We start from the raw sequence: 7,924 nt of genomic DNA, 5'->3' as shown, positions 1-7,924 counted from the left end.
TAGGGGTCCCTCAGCATGATATCATTTGCTTTGCCACACCACCGCCCAAGCACTCACCAGCTGTGAGCCCGGCTTCTGGCTGAGCAGCGCTCCCCCTGTGGGAGCACACTGACCACCAGATGGCAGCTCCTGCATTGAGCGTCTGCCCCCTGATGGTTAGTGCATGTCATAGCAACTGGTCATTTCACCGTTCGGTCTATTTGCCTATTAGCCTTTTATTATATAGGATAAATATTGACATGATCACCATAATAAGTCTAGTTATCATTTAGCACCACAGTTACAAATTCTTTTTCTTATAATGAGAACATTTAAGATTTACTCCCTTAGATGTTTTATTTTGTGAATGATATTCTATTTAGTCATTTTATTTACAACTGAAACTCAGAATTCAAAATGAACATCCTTGCCCGTGAGCCTCTTATAGACACCAGGGAAGTTTCAGCCTTGTGCTCCACGTTGTCCTGCTGTGTGAATGAACCTTTATGAGCTGGCTGCCGTTGGGTTTCCCTCGGATTCTCTTGCCCACAGTTTCACCTGGGAAAACCAAGTACTCCAGATCACATCACGCATGTCAGAATGAGGCTTCTGGGACGCTTTTGCTTATTCTTTGTACAGCTTTTCCGAGTTGGCTTAGGCAGCATTCTCCTTGGAGCAATAATGACAACTTACTTCCCATTGAACTTTTTCTCCAACTTGCCTACAAGCCAGACTTGGATTTTCTGGAAAGATTTCAGTTGAGGAACAAGAATAAAGATTATAATAGCTTTCCAACTGCCACCCACTTCAACTTCCTTGGATGCTGTTATATTCAGCTCTTGTTCCTGGGCCTTCAGGTCCGAGTTCATCTCCAGCTCTAGGAGAGCCTGGGAGATGCTGGACTAGAACTGGTCTGGCTTCTCACCATTGGGCTTCAGGACCTTCATGCTCAAGGCCTTCTCCTTGGTGAGTGCCAGCCTGGGAAGAGGCCTAGGTCTCCCAAGAGCTCATCAAATCTCTCTTTAAAAAAAAGTATGTTTTTATTGATTTCAGAGAAAGGAAAGGAGAAGGAGAGAGAGATAGAAACATTGATGAGAGAGAAACATCAATATTGATTGCCTGCCTCCTGCACATCCCCTGCTGGGGACTGAGCCTGAAACCCAAAATGGAACCGTGACTTCCGAGTGTATGGGTTGATGCTCAACCACTGAGCTACACCAGTGGGGCCACATATTGATATTTAAATTTGTGTTTTAACTATTTTAAAAACATTTTAAATAATGTAAAAGTTAACTAAAATGGTAAAAAGAAAAATGTATAAAACTGAAGCAGACCATTAGCTATCCTCTCTAATAAAGAGGGAATATGCTAATTGACCGTCATGCCCTCACAAAGATGGCGGCGCCCACAGCCAATGAGGAGGGAATATGCTAATTGATTGCCATGCCCTCAAAGATGGTGGCACCCATAGCCATAAGATGGCGGTGCCCAGTCCCCTCAGCCCACCAGCCGCCCAGGGCTGACCTGAGGTGCAGGCAAGCCTCAGATGGCAGCTGCCCAGCCGCTCAGGGTCAGCCTGAGGCACAGGTAACCAGGGCCGGGTTGAGGCTTGTGCTGCCCGGCAGTGGCAGCAGCAGAGGTGTCATGGGGGTGTCGCCTTCCCCTGGTCGCTGGGTCGCCTCCCGCCCCTGAGGGCTCCTGGACTGTGAGAGGGGGCAGGCCAGGCTGAGGGACCCCCCTCCAGTGCATTAATTTTCATGCACCGGGCCTCTAGTATTTAATAAAAGCTTTTGTAAAAAAGAAAATTAAGGCTTTAAGAATCCAATTGGAGACTAAAGAAAAGAAGCCAAAATTTTAGCAGCCATAAGAGAATCTTCACTACAAATAAGTCCCTTCAAAATGGTCATCATGAAACTATAGAAACCTATTCTAATGATGTTATTCTTACATTATTTATAAAACACCTCTTAAGAATTTCCTCTAGATTCTATTGCACTTGTTGTTGTTGGTGATTATATTAGTCAAGTTAACATGTAAAATGAACTGTGACAGTAATGTTTTCAGTAATGAAAAAGTTGTCCTATTTGGGGGGATAAATTTGATTTTTAGAAATATGAAGAAACAGGGCTCATGAACACAGCAACCAAACTATTCTTGGTCAAAGACAGAAAGCATGACCACAGTGTAATGTGACCAATTTTCTCATGATGGAAAACACCCCCAAACTGGCTCTTAGGGTGGCATCGGTCATGTATGTGAGATGAATTAGAAAGGCAGGTAGGATTCAAGTTACAGAGGCTAGAATTACAAAGCTGATGAGCCTGAATGTAATTTTAATTCAATGAGGGATCCAGTGAAGGTTTTTGAACAGTAGAATGACATATATGGCAAAGGATGGAGGGAAATGAACAATATTTGGGAGACCAAATCAGGTATCTTTCTAAAGATTGAGGACATTATGATATTCTTAAATTGTACTGACAAAATAACCCTATTTAGGAACAGGAAATGATTTGACATAATTTATTAGTAGCTGATATTCTGTCTTTTCAAATTAAAAATAATTTCCCTTGATGGAGAGGATGAAAGTGGGGGAGGGTAAAAAGGGAAAGGATTAATTGTTGATTAGCAGTGTGATATTGAATCATTAATTGGTTGGATAGATTTAATTGATGATTAAGTCTTTAGTTATATTTTGAAAATAATACCATAAAAACCTTTTATGGAATTACATTTGTATCCTCTGCATCTTCTATAATGCCTAAAATTTAGAAATAACATTTCATCAGGGTATAGCTTAAATATTTCTTTTCCTATTTGAGGGTACCAATACTCACTAGGTCAAATTGGAATCTTATGAGTTATTCTAGATACTTGTCTTTCCTATGCCATTTACATTAAATATGTAACCAAGGCCTATATTGCCACACAATCATTGCCTTATTTTAGGTCCCTGTGAACTATCTATAAACATCAACAATCTTACTGATTTTTAAAAATACAGTCTCAACCCCGGTAATAAATTTATTTGTTCATTCATATTTTAATCCTGCAAATACAGTAATTGCCAAATGGCTTTCTAAACCAGGCACTCTTTTTGGCCCTGGATACACAATAATGGACAAAGTAGACATGATCCCTGATCTTCATGCATTTATAATTCAATAGGAAAATGGGCATATACCTATATGTGATTATGAATTGTAATCAGTGCTCTGAAGAAAATGAATAGCAGTATGAGAATGACACTAGTCAAATTAACCTTTCTAAGGATAACATCTGATCATGTCTAACATCTTACTTTTACTCCAGTTGCCTTCAGGATCACGTATAGGCCCCTTCAAGGGGCTCACGAGGAACCACAGGTTGTACCCGATGTCTACTACAGTGCCAAATTCATAGAGGCTCATTTAGTTAAATGAAGGAATAATACAAATTAAAAATGATTTTAAGACAACCCTGCATTAGCTTGTATTAATAAAGTTTGTTAGTTTTGAAACAGCTTGCCAAATGCTTCATTAAAAGGAAAAAAATGCTTTTATCAAATTTTGAGCTCGGAATGTATTTAGAACTATTTTTTTTGTCCTTGAAACACTGCCAGAATTTTAACTGAAATATCAGAAATGTGCTATTACTATAATGTAAAAAACATTGCTTTTTTTTTGTGGCAGGAGAAGTCTGTGGTAAGGGTAGTGAAAAACAGATTGACATTTGGTCATTATTTCTTATCAAGGGTGTTTTACTTGTAATGCTGTTTGACAGCTATATTCTAGGTCTGACAGCATTGAACCAGCGTAATTCCCACTGAACTGCTCTAAATAGGCAGTATTGCAATCAGTTTAACAACCCCTGGAGGCAATAAAATCTCTCCTTTGAAAGAATACTCAAGGGGAAGAAATCTAAGATTTATAAAGGGCAGCAAGTATTCAAGAAAGGGGCAAAGTTTATGTGTGAGCCTGTAATTGATGTTTCCTTTGTTGCAAAAGAAAGCTGGAGGATGCTTTAAGAATTAATCTTTAACAAGCTCTAATCTGCACTAACAAGTGTGTTCAGATGAGTGAAAGAGATATGTGGTTCTGAGTGTTAAGTTGCTTCTAGCCAACTAAGAAAATTTGGAGGGATCATAAAAGTATGAGAAGGACACTTTAAAATGAAACCAGAAGTCTTTAGCCATGTCCCTTTGAAGTCTGTACCAGAGGGTCACCATCACTATAGACAATGTTGATTAGGCTTATGATTGGCTCAGGGTTTGAACTTGGTTAATACGTATGTACCTGTAGGAAGAAAATATCAGTCAAATATAGTATCATCCTCATTCTAAATGAACTTGGCAGTTCCACTTCTGTTGGTAGTAATTTAAACACCCATGTAAGCAGGGTTTAAATCAAGACAGTTCTAGCTTTAATTCTCTGCTTCTATCACTATTAGCTATGTATCCCTGGGGGTTTTATATCCTTGTTCACAGTTTTCTCATCTGTAAAATGGGGCTGGCAGTTTTTACTAATTGGGGAGGTTTGAAAGTACGTAGCTTAAGAAGGGTGCCAAATGTAATGTGGCCACAGTGCAAGAACTGCCTTCATGGAGATCTTACTATGTTCCAAGCAACTGGGAGTTTCAAGCAGCTTGATCCTCTCAGCCATCATCTGAGGCTGGTACCATAGTTTCGTAGAGGATGTTCTGAGGGTGGGGAATATTAGAAGAAATAGGCTGGGGTACATAATCAACTTGTTACTTCTCTGTCTTGGGTCCAGTTGCTAGGGGAGTCGCTTTATCCCCATCAGTGGACTCCAAGGAGCTTGGGTGTTCCTGCCCCTAGAGGGTAGTGGGGCACTACCATCAACACTCCAGTGACTCCTATCTCCTCCTCTCCATTTTTAATATATGATTGTGTATAAGTGCATCTTGGCTCATTACTGATTCTTCCAGCCTGGATTCTTCTTATCTCACCATTTATATTTCTATTGTTGGCTGTAACTTCCGTAGTGCTAGTAGGACTAGGCAAGGTAAACTCCTAAAGGCAAACAGCTTTCTTTACTGTTCAAACTGTTCTTCACCATCCATTTAGCTTATTAAATTCTCTTCATCTTTTGGATCTCAGATTAAATATTATGTCTCCAGCAGGCCTGATTCCTCCAGAGCTGAGAGGCCTCCTCCTATGTGCCCTTCCAGAGCCTCTATTCTGGATTGTCACGTGGCAGGTATTTCCACGGTCAATACCTGTTTCTTTACTTCTGAGCATAGGAAAGGATGGCACCATATCCCCTTCTTGAAGGTGGCGTGGCCATGTGGTTTGATTTGGCAAATAATTTGTGAGCAGAGTGAAGTAGATTGCTCTGTGCTTAAGGCCCTCTCCCTTTTCCTCTGTAATGGCAATTCTGAAAGCTCGAGTTGATGATGGAGGTGCAATGGTGAATCATTGTGTGGAGGTGGGCAGTTGTTATGGAGACTTGCCAAGACACACAATAGACATTGCAGAGTGAGTTATATACATTTGTTGCCTTTTGGCCACTGAGATTTTTAGGGTTGTTGGTTACTGCAAGGTATCTTGACAGATACAGTCATTGCTGGGCCATCATTCTGTTTCCTCACCTGTCTATAGGTCTTACTGCAGGAAGTAATTGTCTTGTTCATCATTCTATCCCTAGAGCCTTGTTACAGGACTGCCTGACATATGGTAGGCAACTAATAAATCATTCATGGAATGAAATAATGATTCTACATCAAGGAAGGGTCTATCTGAAGATTTAATTTCCACGGTAGCCAAACCCTTGGCATGGTTCTGATGTCAGGAAAAGTGATAACGGAATATTATTTGAGGGGCAAAATGATGATCATATTCCATATTTTAAGCTTTAGACAATTATTTCTCTAGGGAAAAATGATAATATTTTATCATTGAAGAGAGCTAGGTACAGAAAAAAAATAAAATGCATACTTCTCTTCAATATTTTTGGATATTAAACCTTTATCAGAAATATCATTTGCGAATATCTTCTCCCACTTGGTTGGTTGCCACATACTTCTCTTTATTTATGGATAAATAACAGCAGTGAAAGATGCCAAGAATTAGAGGGAGAAGCCTATGATATGAGGTCACATTAAAACAATTTTTACTAGGCATTCATTCATTCATTCATTCAACATTGTATTCTAACTGACCTTGTGTGTTATTATGGTGGGTGTAAGAATACTATCTGACACCTTTCCTTGAATAGCTCACAGTCAAGTAGAGGATAAACAGGGACCAAGCTAACTAGAACACCATGGGATAAGTGCAGTAATAGAAGTGCCCTTGGGAAAGAGCATAGAAGAAACCTAGATTACTTCTGAGTTTGGGGATGGTGAATTTACAGAAGTGACATTTTAGTTGGGCCTCTCCATTGGTTTTAATTCACCTTTTATCTCCAAAGACCATTCTCTGTGTTCATATTCAGGCATGAATGTGGCCATATTCTGGGCTTTGTCAGCATCCAGAGCTGTACCAACTCTGATACAGTAAAATCCACGATACCACTCTCTGACCAAAGCCACCAGTCTTTCCAGCTTGCTCATTCAGTTAGGACCAGTTAAAGCTGTTCTCCAAACTTATCAGGACTTTCACTCTCAGATCCCTCTTTTTTGAACTTCTCTTTTCCCCTGCATAGACCTCCACGGACCAACACTTTGGTCACTCCCTTGCTATTATCCTTTACTCGTTTATTATCCTTTGGTGGGTTCTATAGTGCCCACCCCCCCACCCCCCCTGGAAAATTCCACCTTGGATCAAATCATGTGTGGCCTTCTCTAAGCTTATATTTAATCTGCTAGAGAAAATCATAGGCAGATTGGGGACACTTAAAAAGCATAATTTCCAACTTCAACATTTCTCAGTTATCCATTTATGTTTCCTTACTGAATTGTTCCAATCTTCCCTAATGGCTCTTTTAAACCTTCTCTATCGTAACATTCTTAGACCTATCCCCTTCTACCACATGTTCAGCAGATGACCTTGCTTATAATATATATATTATTTTTCAGAGAAAATATAAACCATCATGCAGCTGCTTCTTTAACTTCCTGTAAGCAAACATAAAAAAATTACTGATGATGCCAGCCTTCCTTTTTTCTTTCTATTCTGTTAAAAGAATCTGGCTTCTGTCTATCCTAGGCGAATAACTTGGGTATAAATTTAAATACCAGGTTGTGGAAAGAAGAGAGAGTATGTTTGTACTATAAGAAAAGGGCCACCCTAACCGGTTTGGTTCAGTGGATGGAGCGTCGGCCTGTGGACTGAAGGGTCCCAGGTTCGATTCCGGTCAAGGGCATGTACCTTGGTTGAAGGCACATCTCCAGTGGGGGATGTGCAGGAGGCAGCTGATCGATGTTTCTCTCTCACCGATGTTTCTAGCTCTCTGACCCTCTCTCTTCCTCTCTGTAAAAAATTAATAAAATATATTAAAAATAAAAGAGAAAGAAAAGAGCCTAGGAATGAATCCTGAGGAACAGCATTATTTAAGAAAGAGATGGAGGAGGAAGAGCCCCTAAGAGGGACTTAAAAGGAGTATTCGGGGTGGGAAGAGGAAAAACAATTAATTGTGAAGTAAGGGAGCCAAGGGGAAAGTGCATTCCAAATGGGGGAGACTCAACATACAATCTCTAAAACCTTGGAGAAGTCAGGTAAGATACAAACAAAGATGTGTCTTTTGAACTTATCAACAAACAGGCTCTTAGGAGCCTGGATAAGAAAGCATCAATGAAGAGACAGGGCAGCAGCCAGACTGGAGCGGGTTGAGAAATGGATGGCAAGTGAGCAACTGGAGATTCCAATGATAGGTTTCTATTTGAAGAAATTCAGCTCTCAAGGAGAGGTTTAAACGGGAGGGAAAATGGAGAGAGTTAAGGTATAGACAAAAGCTATTTGTCTTTTTGATAATAGAGACAGTATATTTACATATATATGGAAAAA

General features: G+C 40.0%; 1 pseudogene across 1 annotated transcript; it reads right to left on the bottom strand.

Annotated features, from left to right (window-relative positions):
• Nucleotides 1-371: 371 nt before the first annotated feature.
• Nucleotides 372-926, bottom strand: LOC307102848 (small ribosomal subunit protein eS7-like; annotated as a pseudogene). Its single transcript has one exon. The product of its transcript is annotated as a small ribosomal subunit protein eS7-like (transcript).
• Nucleotides 927-7,924: the final 6,998 nt, after the last annotated feature.

This window comes from Cnephaeus nilssonii, assembly GCF_951640355.1.
Source record: "Cnephaeus nilssonii genome assembly, chromosome: 7".
In the NCBI taxonomy this organism is placed as follows: Eukaryota; Metazoa; Chordata; class Mammalia; order Chiroptera; family Vespertilionidae; genus Cnephaeus; species Cnephaeus nilssonii.
Note: the sequence above shows the minus strand (reverse complement) of the source record. Positions and strands in the feature narration are given on the sequence as shown.